The 19,827-nt window shown below is 34.6% G+C and overlaps 2 pseudogenes; both read right to left on the bottom strand.

Moving 5' to 3' along the window:
- Positions 1-18: 18 nt before the first annotated feature.
- Positions 19-1,207, bottom strand: LOC107057676 (protein FLOWERING LOCUS D-like; annotated as a pseudogene).
- Positions 1,208-2,189: 982 nt separating this feature from the next.
- LOC107060254 (uncharacterized) lies at positions 2,190-2,384 on the bottom strand (annotated as a pseudogene).
- Positions 2,385-19,827: the final 17,443 nt, after the last annotated feature.

Below are 19,827 nucleotides of genomic sequence, written 5' to 3'. Positions count from 1 at the left end.
AAGTTAATGTGGAACCTATCATTTACCTTTTAAAATTTGAAGTACTTTTGTTGCTGCATCAGTAGGGGCAATTCTTTAAAACTTGTGTGCAACTTCTCCTGCGACTAGAACTAACAAAAAGGGCCCACTAGCAACCGTTGCATGGTTGTAGATTTGAAAGAATTCCCCCCGACAACTAGAATCATCAACACCATGACCAAATATATCAACATTGGAGTCCCAAAACACAAACGGGAATAACATTGCAACCTTATTTAACAGTCCAAAACCCAATCTTTTTATTGTGTCTAGCTTTTGTTGAGGCAACTCGAATGAACCTGATAGAACCACTCTTCAAAAATCCGAGAGGAATGGTGCACAATGCCATTTCTCCCTCAAATAATTGGCCCCAAGTAATCACCTTCACATTATCTCTACCATAACGAATGACATGCACAATTTTTTTTTAAAATAATAGGCACATTTTTAGACAGAGCATGAACTAATCTTCCATTTCCACCAGACAAGAAGCAGTGATCCCCTCCCATATCATAGGGGTCATCTTAGTCCAAAAATGCTAAGGAAAGCTGTGAAAGCAAACCTGCATTTGCATATTCCAAATTTGCCAGATGCCAGTTAAACAAGATCATCTCCTCAGCATCCATCGCAACACCAAAATCCTTTCGCAAAGTCTCCAATTCCTCTCCAAGAGAAACAACCTGAGATAATTCTTGTATGACCTCTTGCCTTGTCCAAAAGTTCATTGTAAGCAACCTCCACTTTTCTTTTTATCCAAATGCTTGTCTACGGGATTTCCATCAGCACGATAGAGTGGACATTGGTCTCTTACCTTATGAAGTGTATACAACAACTGTCGACCCAACAGACCAAGTGGATTCCCTAGTGTACCTGTCAAAACACTCCTTCCTAAATCAGCAGTTGCCACCTTATTCCATCTTTCCATCTTTTTTGTATACACCCTTCTACCTGCACGATTTCGTCCCTCCAAAACAGTAACCTCAAACCCAAATAACATCAGTTGTCTTGCAGTTGCCAACCCCGCAAGACCTGGCCCAATAACAATCTCTCTGCCTTTACTTGTCTCATTTAAAATCATGTTCTTAATCGCCAACGCCACCCCAAAATTAATATACACGTATGATAACAAATAGTTATAGGCAGAATCCAATAACCCACTACACCGTTCATGTATAACATCACCAAACATATCCTATGTCACCCAAAATCGACACGTTTTCACATTATTTTATAATAATGTGATTTCTAATTAAAAAATAGTTACATTGTTCTATCCTGCCAACTACACTATCAACCCCAACTTCAATTTCCTCATCCATTAACGAGTCAGAAGGAAATCCAGCCGTTAACGCAACTAAAGCCACATAAGTTGGCCCTTTATTTAAAAAAATAATCTCATCCGAAACAACTCCCCTTCTCGAATTCTTACTTCTAACCACTTTAGAATCAACATTTCTATTAGAAAAAATTGAACTTTTCACTCGTGTTTTGCTAACTTTACCTGAAGAAGATGAAGAAACAATGCAAACGGTTCTTCATTGATATTACCGAGAAAACCACTGGATGCCTGATCCAAACATTATTTACTACCTGGCCTACCTTGTCTTCTATTCATGGGGATAGAGATGGGATAGAATTGTGTTATGAATATAACTTAGCTGAAGGACCTATGTGAGAAGATGTCATATTCCATTTGGGACCCTGGGAATTTTCCTATATATAGAAGAGGGAAATACTCAATTAGGGTGATGCTATGAACTTGTCTCTTATTTCTTAGTTTCTTAGTTTAATCTGGAACCTCCCTCCATTCTTCCTTTTTGTTTCGATTTCTTCCCTTGGAAGGATTTGTTACTAGTTTTGGAGTAATTAGAATGATGAACTCTAATAGTTGTCTGTGTATTTCCAATTATCCATTTCAATACAATATGAGTTCATTACAAATTGTTTGGTATTGAATCGGAATTAGGGTTAGAATTAGAATTTTGGAAGTGAATTGAAATTGGGAGTAAAACTCTTATAGAATTTTGCTGACCTGAAACACCATCTTGTTCTGGACCTGTTTTTCGACCCCAAGTAGTAGGATTCCATGAGATAGTTCTCCCTATACAAAAACTTGAACTTGGTCTTCTTATAAATCCATTTCTCAGCTAGAGAATGTCTCAGATTTTTCATCATCCACACTCTTTCATTGACCTGACCATGACGATAAAATCCTTTGAATCTGCTGTGTGCAAAGGCAATGCAGTGTAGGTATGCTGTTGAACATAGAAAAGCCCTGCTGAGGTCTCGTTTGCAATGAACTATATCATGTCCATCAACGACCCGGTTATCTCTACAAAGCCATCCACTACGGAAAACACATGCATTTTCTTGATTGCAAAATATTCTTCATCACTGGTAGTGCGGGAAAACAAAACAGACGAAGTTCTCAATAAACTATTCAAAAGTTCTAAAACTGAAAATCTCTTCTACATAAAACTTGCAGGTAAAAGTTGAACTTACAATTAACAAAGCAGTTTAATAACACAGCCTTTTCAGGAAAATATGAGATCCATCATCTGCACATGCAATATCTGATCGCGTACACTTCATGATATACATCATACTTCCCAATACTCTAGCATAATCTAATTGTGAATAACTTTCGCCTTCACTCTTTTGAAGTGCAAGGCTCACATTTATTGGAGTCTTGACAATATAGAAATCCAAATATTTAAAATTGTCAAGTACCTTTTCAATATAATGAGATTGTAAGTGTCTCTACTGACGATCAACATGTCATCATCATATAAACAACCAATGACCTTGTACTTTGGAGTGTCTTTAATGCAAACATATTTATTACTTCCATAATTCTTAAATTCATTTGCCAACATGGTTTGGTCAAATTTTGCATGTCATTGTTTGGGTGCTTGTTTTAGTCCATAATGTGACTTAACAAGTCCGAACACTTTCTTTTCTTTACCAGGATTCACAAAACCCTCAAGTTATTCCATGTAAATTTGTTCCCCCAGTTCTCCATTTAAGAATATACCATAACTAATGAAATTAACATCCGAATGAATGTGATTCTAGTTACTAGCAAGTATGTGTCGAAAAAATCAAGACCTTCTTTTTGTCTAAAGTCTTTGACAACAAGTCTTGCTTTGTATTTGTCAATGGTTTCATCGACTTTCATTTTCCTTTTGAAGATCAACTTTGAACCAAAAGGTTTATTTCCCAGAGGAAAATCAATCAACTTCCAATATGGTTGCTTAAAATTGAATCAATCTCACTATTGACATCCTCTTTCCAAAAGGATGAGTCCGCAAAAGAAATAACTTCTTTGAATGTATGAGATTCATTTTCAAGAAGAAAAATTCTAGTTTTATACGGATAGATGTGTCCAATTAACATATTGTCATGACTATCTGAATATTTGGACTTATGACCCAAAAATTGGCCTGCTTTACTATTTATAGCATATTCAATGAAAAGACAATCCATAGTCTTAGGTCCTATTTTGATCCTTTTGGGGATAGAAACTCGGACTTTGGCTAGACACCCCCACACTTTGAAATTTTTCAAATTGGATTTTCTTCCTTTCCATTTCTCATATGGTATTATTATCCTGAATAGACAACTTTTTATTGCTTCCTTTCTGAATGAACAATTTTTTTGTTATTCCCTTTTGTTGTAAGGATTAAGGCGCTCAACATTTCCTTCAAAGTTCGGTTTGGGCAATAGTTTGATGGATGATTTCATTTTCCAAACATATTTCTGCAAAAGGAGATTCATATTCTCTACCTCTATCACTTCTAATCATTTTTATCTTTTTATCCAACTGATTTTCAACTTCAATTTTATATTACCTAGATATTTCTATTGCTTCATCCCTAGCTTACCATTCAGCAAATAGACATAACCGATCTAGTGCAATTGTCAATAAAAGTTATGAAATACTTTTTCCCACCACGATATGATGTTGACTTTATATCACAAATGTCAGTGTGAATCAACTCTAAGGGATTAAAATTCCTTTCAACAAATTTTTAAGAATGCTTAGCATACTTAGATTCAACACAAACTTGACATTTTTATTACAATTTTGTATGATACAAACATTGTTTAGAGTCAACACTTTACCAGATGTCCATTTCAAAAGAACCTTTCCTTAACCTTTAATTTTTGGCTGTCGTAGAATTATCGGGTCCAATAAGAGAATAAGACCCAAATGCTTCTTTTACAACACAAACATGACATATGACTTTTCACCAATATTCATGTCCATATAAAGTTGTATATAATTTTGTGGATCTACAATATATGTAAAATCTCATAAATTTTCTTGGAGTAGAAATTGGAAATGGAAAAATTAAATTACAAACTCACATAGCAAAGAAAGTCCTAGATATACCAGATAAATTAGACAAAACTAAAGATTTACAAAAATTTCTAGGAATTTTAAATTATGCAAGAAATTTTATAAAAGACCTAGGAAAAGTAGCAGGACCCCTATATTCAAAAACAGGAACTAATGGACAAAAGACGTTCAATACGGAAGACATAAAGTTATTACAAAAACTTAAACAAATGGTTAGAACCATACCAGACTTATCTCTCCCGTTGGAAACTGACTATCCAATAGTAGAAATGGATGGAAGTCTAGAAGGGTGGGGAGCAGTACTTAAAACAAAGATATATAAGTATGGAGATAAAAAAGATGAAAAAATTTGCGCCTACCAAAGCGGAAAATACAAAGAAAAAGGAAATATGAGTAGTATAGACGCAGAAATACTAGAAGTAATCTACATCCTAAATAGCTTTAAATTATGTATTATCAATAAAAAGGAAATTTTAGTAAGGACTGATTGCGAAGCTATTGTGAAATTTCATCAAAAAATAGATGGAAAGAGTAGTAGTAAAAGAAGATGGTTAAACTTTTTAGATGCCACGTCAATATATAATATATCTCTAGAACACATAACAAGGAAAGATAATTCTTTAGTAGATCAGCTTAGCAGGCTCATGAAGACTAACTATTTATTTTCAGCATGAGTACAGGAAAAGATAAAGCCAGGGCCTCCAGCTCAAGCAACACTACAGACCAAAGGGACAAAGACTTATACCTCCAGACTTTATTGAGGAACACCTTGTTCAAACCCCAGACAAAATTAGATGAGGCAAGACTGAATACTCCAAGCATGGAAAGACTGCATTTTGAAAGACAAAATTTAATATTTTACCCCCTATCTAACTTAAGTTTCAGGGTAAAGCCAGAAACAAAAATAGATAGACCACAAAGGTGTTTGATTGACAATCTGTGGATAGCATATAACAAAGTACCACGAGACAATAGTTACTTCATTTCAGTAATGAATTCGTTAAGCCATTATTTTACAGAAAAGAATGAAAACAAAAAATTCAAATTCTATGTGGTAGTCCAAGGAAGTCTGGCCGAAATTTTCCATACATGGACAGAGGTAATAGACTCAATAAAAGACTTCCCCACCCCCCTCTTCAAAGGGTTCAATGACCTAAACGAAGCTCTGGATTACATAAGGGGAACTCTAGGACCAAATTATTTCATAAGTCCAGCCTTAAGACAAACCACAAATCCTTTCCTACAATATAATATCCGAAAAGACACAGACAAAATAATATTTTGTGATCACTGATCTTCAATGACAGACGGCTTCAAAATACAAAACCAAACCATTGAGAGACTCGAAAGAGAAAAAGAAAAAATGACCCAACATATCCACCTTCTACAAGAGAGAATAAAAATTTTACATTTCGAAATCAATCAGACTAAATCATTACAAATGGAAGAATATCCAAAGGAACAAAAGAGTTCTCCATCTCAATTTAAAATGGATAAGAAGGGTGTACATTCCCCAAAGAATGTAGAGAAAACTATTGTATCAGCTAAAGGCAGCAAGTCCCGTTCAAACGGTAGCGGGTAAAGACTTATCAAATCCGTTAATGGCTGACACTTTACCAAAAAGTGTGAGAATATTACCAGCTAGTTTCAATACAACAAGAACCACAGAAAAAGGAAAAAAGACTAGAGGATTCCTGTTAAAAATAAAGAAAGACAAAAAAATCAAACAAATGATACAAAGTTCCCTCCACAAGTTACTTAGTGAAAAGACTAAGTAAGTTATAAGTGAAAACCCAAACCCTGAACCAGAGACTGTAGACACTGAGGATTTAGGAAGTAACGAATACAACCCATCGCTAGAACAATTTGCTCAAGACCCAAACGAAGACGACGACTTACGGATGAGTTTCGACTCCATTGCATTACACAACCTAGACACGTAGAAAATACGTAAGCAATGACGAATAACGAGAAAAGACAAAGAAGGATAAGTAAGCCATGACGTAATAGACCACTAGTCTAAAGCAGACAAGAAAGAAGACACCACCACTCTAAAGCGGACAAGAAAAAGGACAAGTATGTTGAAAAAAGCTTTCAAAAGCCATGTGATGATGGGGCCTAAATAGCACCCGGCAGGTAAAGAAAGATTATTCAATATTTTGAAAGCCAAATTTTCAAATCCGGAGAAGGCCATCCTCGCCTATAAATATAAGACCATTTGCAAGAAGAAAAGACAGAGAAAGAAGCAAGAGCGAAGAGCAAGCGGAGAATAGCAAAGAGAAAAAATTAGCTAGCTTTACATTTTTCCTTCCTTTCAAAAAAGAAGAAGTGAAGTTTGTTTGTAAAAAGAGTGTGAGTGTTTATTTTCTGAAGTAGCTGCAAGGTCACCCGGGGACTCCCAAAAGGGAAACCTCCGACCACTATCATGTAAGTAGTTATATGTTTTCTAGATCTTAGTAGTTTCTTCCCAGTTTATGTATTATGTACTGTTATATATATATATATATATATATATATATATATAGTACTGTTATTATAATTATATGATGTTCATACATATACTGTTTATACTCATATAATGAGTCCTTACTTACTCTTAGTGAATGGTTAGTTCTTACCCTCCTAGTAACAACGATGGATTAACCTGTAAATACCTAGAGAAGTTGAAAGTCCGCCATGGTCAGAGAACCGAAGGACTGTGTATCCCGGAGTTTGGTTAAAGAAGAAGTTGCTAAGAACATAGGCTAAGGAAAAGAGATGAACAGAGTAAAAAAAAAGGTAATTTTGGGAGAAATTACGTAGATTTAGTAATAATAAACTACTAAACTAGATAAGGGAGTCGGAGGAGGGAGTAATGAGTAGGATTTTACAATGTAATTCACAAAAACAATATAATTCACCTTCTAATTTGAGCGACCTTTTTATTTGGTATCAAAGCTTATGTTACAATCCTAGTAGACCACCTGTTAAAAGCATTTAATATTTTAAATATATGCCAACCCGAATAGCTAAACGAAAGCCTCGACCTTAAGATACACAGATAATACTCGACCAAGATTATCATTGGTATCTTTTAAAGATAAAAGAAAATTATTCAAATATATACGACTTTCTGATAGAACAAAGACAATTATATTTAGAACAACGACAGTTGTATCAAGACCCTTCATCATCGATAGAAATAAATTTAATAAATCAACAAATTAGACATATAGATTTACAATTACCAAGAATAGGGTCTAGAATTAACCATTTCCGCCAACAAGAATATTACAATAGAAAAGAAAAAACTTTATATCTTGTTTAAAAATACTACAATAGGAAGTTCAAAGAATCTAGAATAGTTAGACTTAGAAATAATTTTTGAGAAAAAATATAGAAGGCTAAAACTTGGTTCCATAATCAAGTGTAACTTTACAGAAGGAGACCACATCTTACATAGCGATAATCATCACTTAAACACTATTACAGACCTAATAATAAATCTAGCAGAACACACTCAGATAAAAGACAATAGTGAAGAAGTAATGAAGAAAACAAGATATAAGAATATGTGGCTGATTTTCTTATTTGCTTACGTTGTACTGAATAGGGTATATATACACAACCATAGCCCCTAGAGTCCTAACAGTTGCTAGCTTAGTCTTCTGTGTTAGAATATGGTTAGGACTCTCCTATATATGTGGCGGCTAGATTAACCCTTATCACTAATATGCTGACTTGTATCTTCATCATCCCCCCGCAAGCTGGAGGTGGGTAATTGCACAACGCCAAGCTTGGTCCGAAAGAATCGAAAAAGAGCCTTTGTCAGTGGTTTGGTGAACACATCGGCGACTTGGAGCTGTGAAGGAACAAACTTTGTGACCATGGCACCTTGGGCAACCTTTTCCCTCACGAAGTGGTAATCAAGCTCAATGTGTTTTGTACGAGCGTGGAGAACAGGATTCTTGGTCAAGTGCATTGCGGAAATATTATCAGTGTAAAGAAGAGGAGGACTGAGTAAGGAAATGCCAATGTCGCTGAGTATATATGTGATCCATGTTAGCTCCGCAGCCAAAGAGGCCAATGACCTATATTCTGCTTCAGCGCTAGATTTTGCCACAGTTGTTTGTTTCTTAGAAGCCCACGAGACGCAATTATAACCTAGAAATACACACAAACCTGTCGTTGATCTTCGCGTGATAGGACAACCACCCCAATCTGCATCGGAAAAACCAACTAGATTGAGAGAGGATTTTGCAGTGATGCGAAGGCCAAGTTGTGTAGTTCCTGCTAAGTAGCGAAGTACTCGCTTGACACCAGTCCAATGAGTGGCACAAGGGTGTTGCATAAACTGGCAGAGGAGATTAACTGCATGGGCAAGTTCAGGGCGAGTGAGGGTTAAGTATTGCAGGGCACCAACTATACTTCGGAACTCAGAGGCATCAACAGGAGGACCTCCGTTATCATGAAGCTCATGTTTTGTAGCAAGAGGAGTATGAATATAACGGGAATAAGTCATCTTTGTGCGTTCTAATATATCCATCGCATACTTGTGTTGGCTAAGGAATAAACCATCCGGGCAGCGTATAACTTCAATTCCAAGGAAGAAGTGGAGATCACCCATATCTTTCATAGCAAACTTGGAGTTTAGATTAGATACCAAATCCTTTAGAAGGGAGATGCAGCTTCCTGTAAGAACTATGTCATCGACATAAAGAAAGAGCAAAATGGTGTCTTGAGAAGACCTCCAAATGAAGAGAGAGGAGTCAGACGGGCTGCAATGGAATCCCAGGTGTAGAAGATGGGTACTAAATTTGTGAAACCATGCTTTTGGAGCCTGTTTTAACCCATACAAAGCCTTCTTTAACCTGCACACATGAGACGGAAAAATAGGATTAATGAAACCCGGAGGTTGTTCCATGAAGACTGTTTCTGTGAGATCACCATGTAAAAATGCATTCTTCACATCAAGTTGCTTAATTGGCCAGTGTAATGTTGTAGCAACAGCAAGGACAATACGTATGGTGGTCACTTTTACCACTGGACTGAAGGTTTCGTCAAAATCAACTCCCTCAATTTGATTATAGCCTTTGGCGACGAGCCGAGCCTTGAACCTTTCCACTGAACCATCTGCCTTTAATTTGGTTTTAAAAACCCATCGAGAGCCAACTATATTCATATTGGATTGACGTGGAACCAGCTGCCAAGTGTCATTAGAGTGAAGAGCATGAAGTTCTTCGTATATTGCTGCAACCCAATGTTCTTTGGATAAAGCTTCTTTGATGGTGCGGGGTTCCTTTGTGTCAGAGGTGATAGAAACAGTCATGGATAGTGAGTGGAAGGTGGGGTTGGGTATGCTATTTGTCTTAGCTCTAGTAAGCATTTTGTGAGAGTTCGAAGGGCTAGGTGGGCGAGACAAGGTAGATGGACAGTTTGGGACAGCTCGTATGGTTTGAGATGGAGAGTGTGATAGTTGAGCAGGATCAATTATTGGTGATGATGGAGAGTCATGTATGTCTGATTGAGGACTTGGTGGTTCAAAAGTACAATTTGTATGTGTGGAAGGAGCTGTTGGAACTGCAGGTGGTTGTTGGATGTTCGGAGGAGCTTCAAGCACTAGTTGTGGAAACTTTAGAGAACCTGCAAAACCAACATAAAAAATTATTAGAAAAAATAGAAATTAATTTCGATTTCTTAAAAACACAACAACTAGATACAAATACAAAATTACAAAGGATTATAGCAAATAATAATAACATAAATAACAATAGTACAATAGAAGAAATAAATAAAAGACTAGAACATCTCCACAAGGAATCTAAGAAATAAAAGAACAGTTAAACCAAATTAAAGACTTAACCCTTTCATGAACGATCCTTTTTATCAAGAAGTTTTAAAAGGGGCAGCACAATTTCAAGTAAATCTCGAAGGTTTATTAGATTATACACCACCAGGAAAAACAGATCTAATAGGAGGAAAACAAAATAATCTAATAATCTTCGTACTATTAGAATTAAACAGAAAACTAGAAGATAAGCTAGCAAAAATTAATAAAAAATTAGACATTTTATTAGAAAATAAAACCACCAAAGAAAACGCAAAGCAGGATAAAAATATACAAGACCTAATAGAACAACTAAAGAAAATAGAAATAACACCCCAAAAGGATAGACCTAAAGTGACAAAAGGGGACAAGGTATGGACTTTCTTTCAAACAGGGGTAGAACCTCTCAAGAAAGACAAAGGGCCAGTTTTTCTCAAGATAGATTAGGAAATAATATGTTAGCTAGAATAATGAACTCATCCAGACCTAGTATCAGTCAACAACTAGATGAAATAATAGATGTAGACAAAGACATAGAAATCTTCCAGCAAAATAGACTAAAACTTGTAAACCCACAAGTACTCTATTATACATGACTATTTTCTTCACAAACACACTTATATAGACACTATAGAGAAGAGCAGATGTGCATATCAGGGGACAATAGTGAAAGTATAAGTTTAATTAGCAAAGAATCAATGAAAGAAATACAAAAAAGAAGGATGAATCTCATGCATATGGGATTAGTAGTAATTGGACTTAAGGGTTTAACTAGGAAAAATCTAGGAACAAAAGTACTAGTTATTTTATATGATGATAGATGGGCAGAATCAAAAAGATCTACAATAGGTCTAACAGAAGTAGATATGACCAACAACGGAGGAATATTTTACTGTAGCCCAGACTTTATGATAAATTCAAACGAATTTGGTAAATACGTAAAAATAGGAATTCAAACTAAAGGTTATGAAGAAATGAATTGTGGAAATAATTTGCTAGTGTGCGTAGGCTTCATAGGAAAATTAGCCACTAGCAGCAACTCCAAGATCAAAATCAAAATAGACAATGCAGTAGGTTTAATGGGAAATAAGGGAATAAACTTAATGAAACCCTTAAAACTAAACTCGGAAGAATAAGCTGGTAGAGAATGGAATTTAGAAAAAAATTGTAAAAAGGAAGTTCTAAGACCGAATGACCACCTTACATACACTAATAATAAAGGACATACCTCAATCAGATTTACCGACTATAAATATTCAGACCAAAGAGAAATAGATGAAGACCTCGACTACAACACCAGCGAAACAACAATAAACATGGAAGGAATGAATATCCAAATCATAAAAGAAGACGACTATGAAGTTGATAAATTAATAAACAAAGCCAAAGAAATACACGAATTAGATAAAAAAGCAATCTTTAGATGCAAAAGCTGTAAACTAAGAGGAATAAATTTCTCTCTAGTAGAAAAACACTTTAAAGAATGCAGAGTTAGAACAGACAATTAAGGAAGAAGATATTCAAGAAGAAAGTGATGACGAAACAAAACGCAGTTTAAAAGAGTTTATGGAAACCGCCTTGACTAGCTAAAGTCCCTTCCAAAAAACCACACCTGTACCACCGGTAGAATATACCATAGGAAACTTACCAAGGCATAGAGTCTTTCGACAAGACCCAACTACAGAACCATAAATGGTTAGAACAATAGGAATAAGAATGTCGATAGAAGCTCCTATTAAACTTCAAGAAGGGAGAGATAGAGGAAAAATACTAAATATAGCAGCACATGACACCCAATTATGGAATTCAGTAATAGACGTATGGAAATGTATAATGGTAGCAGACTATATACATCACTATAGTGAAACAGATGCAGAAACCATGTATAGGTATATGGAGACCTTTTTAGGAGAATCAATTAAAGGAGTATGGGAGGCATACAAAGTAGCTTACCCTCAAGAGTTCCAAGAATTGGTAAACATGGGACCAAACCCATACAACTTTACTAATAAAATACACAGCCTAATAACAGGAGAAGACCCACATAGCGGATTAGTAGTATTACAAAAGAATGCGTAAATAAAACTAGAACAACTTAGCATAAATAACTGGTGCCATATAAAAAACTTCCTAAAAGACTTCTTCTGTTATTGTGCCATAAGCGGGAACACGTTTGACCAAAGTTTAGGAAAGAAACTTTTGTGTTAATAAAACTCAATCAGTAGAATACAAAAAATACCAACAATATAATAATTTTCTTAAGATTGTTGTTCATCCTATATTTCTAAGATACTTAGAACAATAACTTTGAATAACTTGGTAAGAACAAACAAAGTTCAAAGAGTATTTTCAAACTAGAAACTTAAAACCAGTAAAGAAAATAGATTAGAAATAATATAAAAAATATTTTTCTCAAAAAAGAAAATCGAGTCCACTGAATGCATAGTATGTCCTTAAGAAAATTATACCCCTCAAGTACCCGGTGTTAATGGAATATATCCTCCCAAGATAGAACAATCTTACTTACCGGTGTATCAACACCTAAACCATAGTGTCAATGAACCACTCAACGACAACAAAATACACTTAGAATACTAGATTTAGTAGTAGAATAAGACACTTAGAATACTAGATTTAGTAGTAGATGAAGAAGTCCAGAAAATTGGTTGTTTTAAAAATAAAAGGAAATTACTATTTTTTATAGACAACCAAGGGTAGTGTGATGCTTATTGTGCCTTATCGGAAAGATCACAACCCTTTGGAGAAGTCACAATCCTTCGGAAAGGTCACAACCTTTCATAAAAGCCTCAACTCTTCATAAAAGTCACAACTTTTCATTAAAGTCACAACTCTTCATAAAAGTCACAACTCTTCATTTTCCATTCACACCTTTTAAAACTCAACAACTCTTTCATAAAATTTCAACAATTTCTATAGCTTCTCAAAACGTATCGAAACACTGTTGATGCTACTAATACGCCCCTCAACTAATATGGAGTTTTCACATAGAATAGATATAGGTTTTTTTTGTTAGTCATAGAAACAATAAGTTTTTGTCCAACTATGGTATGATTGCTCCGAAGAGTTAGTTCTAGATTCCGAAGGAAACAAATAATCTTCAAAGCCTTAGATTCAACATTGAAGAACCAAGTGATTTATTTTTCCTTATATGAAGAAGGATTTACTCCAATACCCAAATTTTAGGAGGAAGGCCAAAAGGAAGAAGTTCGTAACACCTAGTAAAATGGAAAGGAAAAAGTTTCATAAAATTTTACTTTTGGACCATTCCTATGAGACCCATCTACGGTCCATAGAAGGTCCTATGGGTCGTAGATGGCATTGATAGAAAATAAGTTGAGTTTTGGAAAATCTAAGTCCCAGTAATGTGTTGAGTCGTGGAAACCTCTACGAGCTGTAGGAAGTGCCCGTAGAAGGGTTCCAGACTTATGAAAGAAAATTGGATAAAACTTAGGTTTTACGAGAAGGACCTACAGGTAGTAGAAAGTCCTATGATCTATAGAAAGTTTCCCGAAAGTTGACCTCAGTAAGTGATTCTAAAGTTGACTAGTACGGACCGTAGAAATTCCTATAGACCGTAGGTCAGAACCGTCGATCACTCCGGTAGTTTTAAGTAAGGGAAAGAGTTCAGACAACTCACATTCCCCATAAACCACGTAGCAGTGTGGGACTGGATCGTACCGACATTCAGGCGACTCCCTATTGCCTCTAATTAGAAGACCTATTACATGGATCAATGAGTTGAGTATGTTCTATACCCCGACAAGGTATAAACACAGTTCTGGTAGCATGGGCGAAATGATGTATCATCACGAAGCTCATAGTGATGGTTGTTGGTTAGAGAATCTCCTATATGTAAAGCTTTTAAAAGATTTTATCTCTACTTACGCTTTACATTCAGTTGAGTATCTTGCTTCAACCTCTTCAATTCAGTTGTTTAGAGGAGAAATCAATCAATGGAGAAATTTTTGTTTTGCAAAATTGCACATCTACATTAAAAGGGCATTATAATAACAAGGAATGAAAACACATGTACTAAAAGGGGATTGCGCAAACTAATTGGGAATTTGAAGAATCATCATACTCCATAATGCAAATGTTCCAATCTTCAAATTACAATTATATGGAAGAGAAATACTAGCAAAACAACTATGGTATGTTGTTTTTGGTCCTAAATTCTTGCACCTTTCACTAAGCATGAACCTAAGAAAGTAATTTGAACATTAAATTTGAAGATCTAGGATCCCAATAAAGTCCAATTTCATCACCAACGCTTAATCCGCGACTGTTGAACAATTTGATGCACGAAAGATAAAAGTCATCATTGTGCAATTTCCTTAAGAAAACACTTCCACGATCATACTTCTTAGGGTTATTCTCCTCCGTCACATCCCAAACACCAATAGGAACATCGCACCCGTTCACCGAAATTTTGGCTGCATCCAACGTCCAGTATCGAAGAATGTACTCAAACGTCTCAAAAAATGGAATCATCAGCTTTCCTACAATAACCTCGTCACGGGTAATCTTTTTCTTTATCTGCCAAGGGTTTTCCAAATTGATTTTTGGGGGAGGGTATATGTCTCTTATCTCAATCAGTTCTCGAGTCACTACATGTGGAGTGTTGTTAAGTTTGCAAGCTTCTTCTTCAGCTTTTGATGGAAAGAAATTATAAAAGAATGTCTTCTTACGGCTAAGCAAAGGCTTTTGATCAGACATTGAAGAAATTGTTGGAAGGATACACTGAAAAAAAAGAGGTAGTAACACTCTATTTATAACAGTAAAATTAGGTTTTAATTTTTATTTCAACCTTGAACGGGAACATAGAATTCTGGGTGATTTGTTTTTTGACAGCCTTAATTTTTATTCCAAAAAGGGTCTTCTAGTAATTATTGAGTTACCTAATTAGCCAGATTTTTATATTTAAAGTTTTTCCTTTTATATTTTTCTCTATTTTTTGACAACCTTAATTTTTATTCCAAAAAGGGTCTTTTAATAATTATTGAGTTACCTAATTAACAAGATTTTTATATTTAAAGTTTTTCCTTTTTTATATCTCTATATATTGGCAAATATTTTTTTTTTTCTTCTTCTCTCCTTAAATATTTCTTCCCACGGAAAATTGGATATTCCTGAAGCCTTTTTATTTCCCAAAGGAATAAGGGTCTAATATACCCCTTAACATTGTTATTTAGAGTTGATATACCCCTCGTTATGAAAGTGGCTCATATATAAGCCTAATGTTATACAAATGACTCACATATACCATTTTCCCCTAACGAAAGTGAAAAAATAATTTCAATTTTATTTTTAATTATCTTTTTGTGAAAAATATAATCCATATGTGGTATATTTGATATTCCTCACATTTTTCTTTTACTTTTATTTTTCAATGACTGATTTAAATTTATTATTTTAATGGGCCAATTTATTTATGTTTCACTAATTTTCTTGTAAAATTTATTATAGATGCCCCTATTTTTTTACAAATACAAAAACTAAATTACAGTATAGCCGCAAAAAAAATTAGTTCTAGATTATTTGTCTTTACACTAAAGAATGAAAGAAAAAACTAGGAAACTCAAATAATGATAATCAAAGAAGTTAAATAATAATTTATGTATGAAAAAGATTAAAATACAACTTGAAATTTACTAAAATGATCATATATACCCCACGTGATTTTAAAAAAAAATTGAAAGTGAAATAAATAAATTTAAAACTAATTTTTTCACTTCCTTTAGATGAAGGGTATATGTGAGCTCATTTTGTAACGCTAGGGGTATACATGAATCATTTATATAACGGTAAGGGAATATATGAGCCACTTTCATAACGAGGGATATACCAGCTCTAAATGACAAAGTTGAGGGGTATATGAGGCCCTTTTCCCTTTTCCAAACAACTTTAGATAATTATCCAAATAGAGTTATGCCATATACGATACTGTCACTTTAGATGATTTGTGTTTGATTAATTTTCCAGCTTCATGATTTTAATCCTAGTTTTTGAACACATGCACGTGTATTTCATTCTAATTAATATAATTATATTTAAAATATTATAATAAGATTGTGATGAATTACATCAAATTTGAAGAGAATAAAAACAAGCTCATATCCATGATGAATAATGAGCTTATTCAACTGATATTATTGTCATTGCAAGGCACAAATCATGACTTTTTGGCCATGTGTTGGAGAACTTACCAGACACAAAAGTTGTTGTCAAACGGGAGCTAAAAACTAAAGATATGTGAAATATATCAAAATATCTTTTGATCTTGTGTCTTAAACATGTTATGTGCATGGAACATTCTTGTTATTCGTTTAGAATTTGTTGATGAAGTGTTTACTCTTGTTCTCTCATTTGAACTGTGGTTTCTACTATTATGGATATTGATTTTTTAATGAAATTTCAAGAGTTCATAGTAACAAAAGATGTGGGAGGGAACTAAATTTGTTTCCTTCGATGATGAAGATGGTTTAACTTATGCTGAACTAACCAAACTTAGAAGGGAATCATAAATGACTCAAGAAGAGTGTAACGCCCCAAAAATTTCTAAGCTAAGGTCCAAACCGTTCTTCATTTGTGTATAAGGTCGTATCGGGTGATTCTTAAATTTTTCTTAGGTGTTAAGGTCTATTATTTGGTTTTGGAATGAATTTGATATGAATTAAGGTCACAAGAATCCTCTAGCACAAAGTTTAGTTGTATGCTTCCTTACAGATTAAGTTTTGATGTAAAGTTCGACTTAGGTCAACTTCAAAAGATCATAAGCACATAATGAATTTGGTGGCCCATGACCAATAAAATTGAGTCCATTTTCCAACTCCACCAAGTTTTCCTCATTTCGAGTTAAGAGTAAACGTTATGACTCTTTTACCAGAGACTACCACAACACAGTTTTCTGAGTTACTGAACTATAGAACCTTTTTATGAGTCGTAGTTTGGGGTCCAATTCCTACGGACCCATCTACGGGTCGTGGAAACCTCTATGGGTCGTAGTTTGGTCCCATAGAATGAACCTTTAGCCTTAAAACTTCAATATGAATTCCATGGATGGGATCTACGGTCCGTAGATCAAATCATACACTGTAGATGGCCCTGTGGAAGGTTTTCGACAACTTTTTAAGTGGAGTTTCTTTTGTATTTGCCCATTTTTTTAAATCTCAAGCCATGATGCTTTAAGTTCAATTAGGGATTCATATTCCACCAAATACTCAGTTTTATTTTATTTTACGCTCTCAACTCCCCAACTCAAAAAGAAAATTGCGAGGAAGACAAAATCTAGGGTTTCAAGGCTTCCAATCAAGTTATTCTCCCAACTTCTTCAAGAACTTTGTTCTTCCAGGTATGTAAGACTTTCATAGTGTTGGATTATCTTGTCCTCACGCTCTACATCTTAATTCAGTCAGTGAAACGTTATGTTTAGAGTTCTTTCGTTGTTTTCTTGAAATTTGAATTCAGTTGTGTTTCTTATTCTGAGTTCCAACCTTAACCATTGAGATTTTGACTTCTATTATGTAAAAAAATTGAATTCTAAATTGTTGTTCATGTTTTGTATCACATGAACCCTATTTGTTTATAAAAGTCATGTTTATAAAGATAATTATATGAGATTTCTTATACATCGATTTTCGGACCTGATAGGTAAGTCCATAAGTATACGTTTTAAATACATGTTACTGAAAAGAGTTTCTAAAGAAAGAATATGAATGGTTTCATATGTACTATTTGATAGTTAAGAAAGAGAAAGAGTATAAATGATTTTCTGAAAGTTTTTCAGTAAAGAAAAGTGAAAGTAAAAGTAAAGAAATAGTTTCTTTCTATGTAAAGGGTGATTGGACATAATTGATATGGTTTGTTTTGGGAGTAGTATCGAGCACAAAATTGGGTAAGAGTCTTATTGGATGGATCCTCACTACCTCAAGAAGGCTTATTGGATGGATCCACAGTTATAGTTAGCATCCTATACCCCGATAAAGTATAGGATGACCCTTGCAACGTGGGTGAAACGTTGTATCACTGCTAGGCTCATTGTGTTGGTTGTCGATTAAAGAAACTCCCTACAGAGTAAAGTGTTCTATTCCCATATTGCTTTTATTTCATATCTTATTGTAAAGTACAAATGGTTTTCACTACTTGTTCATATATTGTTTTACTTGATATCTATTCAGTCATCAATCCAGTTATTGTTTTATTCAGCCATATTACATACTCGTACATTCAATATACTGATGTCAGTCAAGTTGCATATGTTTATGATGAAGATACATGTGTTTAGGATCATCAACAGGCACTCTATTGCGATCACTTCACCCTTCTTGATAGTTTTTGGTGAGACCTTCTTGATTTCAGAGGACTTCATTTTTATATTCTGTTAGTAGTATTTGAGGTGTCGTGGATCTTGTCCCAACACCTATCTTGAACAATAGAGGTTTCATAGATAGAGTTAAATGTTTTTCATATTTTTCTCCAGATGATTTTTATTGGAACATATTCATCTAAATAATTTCAAGACAGTGTTTCAAAGCTTTTATTTAAATAATTTAAATATACATCTACTTAAGGCTTCTGCATATCATATTAAAGTCTCATGTCGATAATTAGCCAGGCCAAGGGTTCTCTTGGGGACCAGCAATAGTTCTCGAGTGCTCGCCACGTCCAGGGTGTATGCTCGGGGTGTGACAAAGAGCATTCTATAGTAATATCATCATTTTAGTTTTGATCTTGTATCGTGCAAACAAGAATTTCGACTGCAAAAGATGATTTGATATGCCAGTTTACTTACAACCGTCATTTACGCTAAATTCAAGTATTTGTCCAGAGGTTATGCATCTGTCTCTAAAGGCCATGCCCAACAGTTGCCTTTCTTCTTTTATCTTTATTTTGCAGAAAAATGGAAACAACGACTTGAATGAATGTAGCATTATTCTTGTGCAAATGCAAAAACTTTCAGCCAGATGTTGTTACAAAATCAGTTGTCTTAAGTTAATACATCTCTATCCAATTTTCTTAGTCATTTTAGTTTGTCGAAAGTATCACATTACTGATTGAAGATAATTTTGAGGGATAACATGTCGCATCTGAATTTCAAACTTGAATATATAGTGTGTAACAAACAAACAACCCGACTAACTAATAATAATAAAATTGTAAATTTTAGAGACTTTAAAACGCGTCAACATGGATAAATTTGCTTCCTTATATTCCTTGCATTTCTCATACATTTTATTGACGTAAGATTGTCTAAGGTGTTGCATATATCCCTGTAAGGAACTTGGTCTCTTCGTCAGTGGTTTGCTCCACTATCATCGTAAAGAAGCAGGTAGCAATCTAAGTCACTAGTAATCTTGCAACATCTCTCCTGCGGCAAATTGTTGTGTGAATGAATCAATATATATACACAATCCAAGAGGCACATCTGGGTCACTCCACCTAGTCGTACGAAACTGAAATATTTTTGCAATGTAAGTAACATGCATGGAGAAGCTCAACAAGCCTTCCAAGAATGCACATCCTGGCTTTCGAGACTCTTTCATAGAATTCCAACAATTTCTTCAGCTTCTCAAAACCTACCGAAACAGTGTTGATGCTCCTAATATACTCATCAATAGCG

Source organism: Solanum tuberosum, unplaced genomic scaffold (genome assembly GCF_000226075.1).
Source record: "Solanum tuberosum cultivar DM 1-3 516 R44 unplaced genomic scaffold, SolTub_3.0 scf00069, whole genome shotgun sequence".
NCBI lineage: Eukaryota > Viridiplantae > Streptophyta > Magnoliopsida > Solanales > Solanaceae > Solanum > Solanum tuberosum.
Note: the sequence above shows the minus strand (reverse complement) of the source record. Positions and strands in the feature narration are given on the sequence as shown.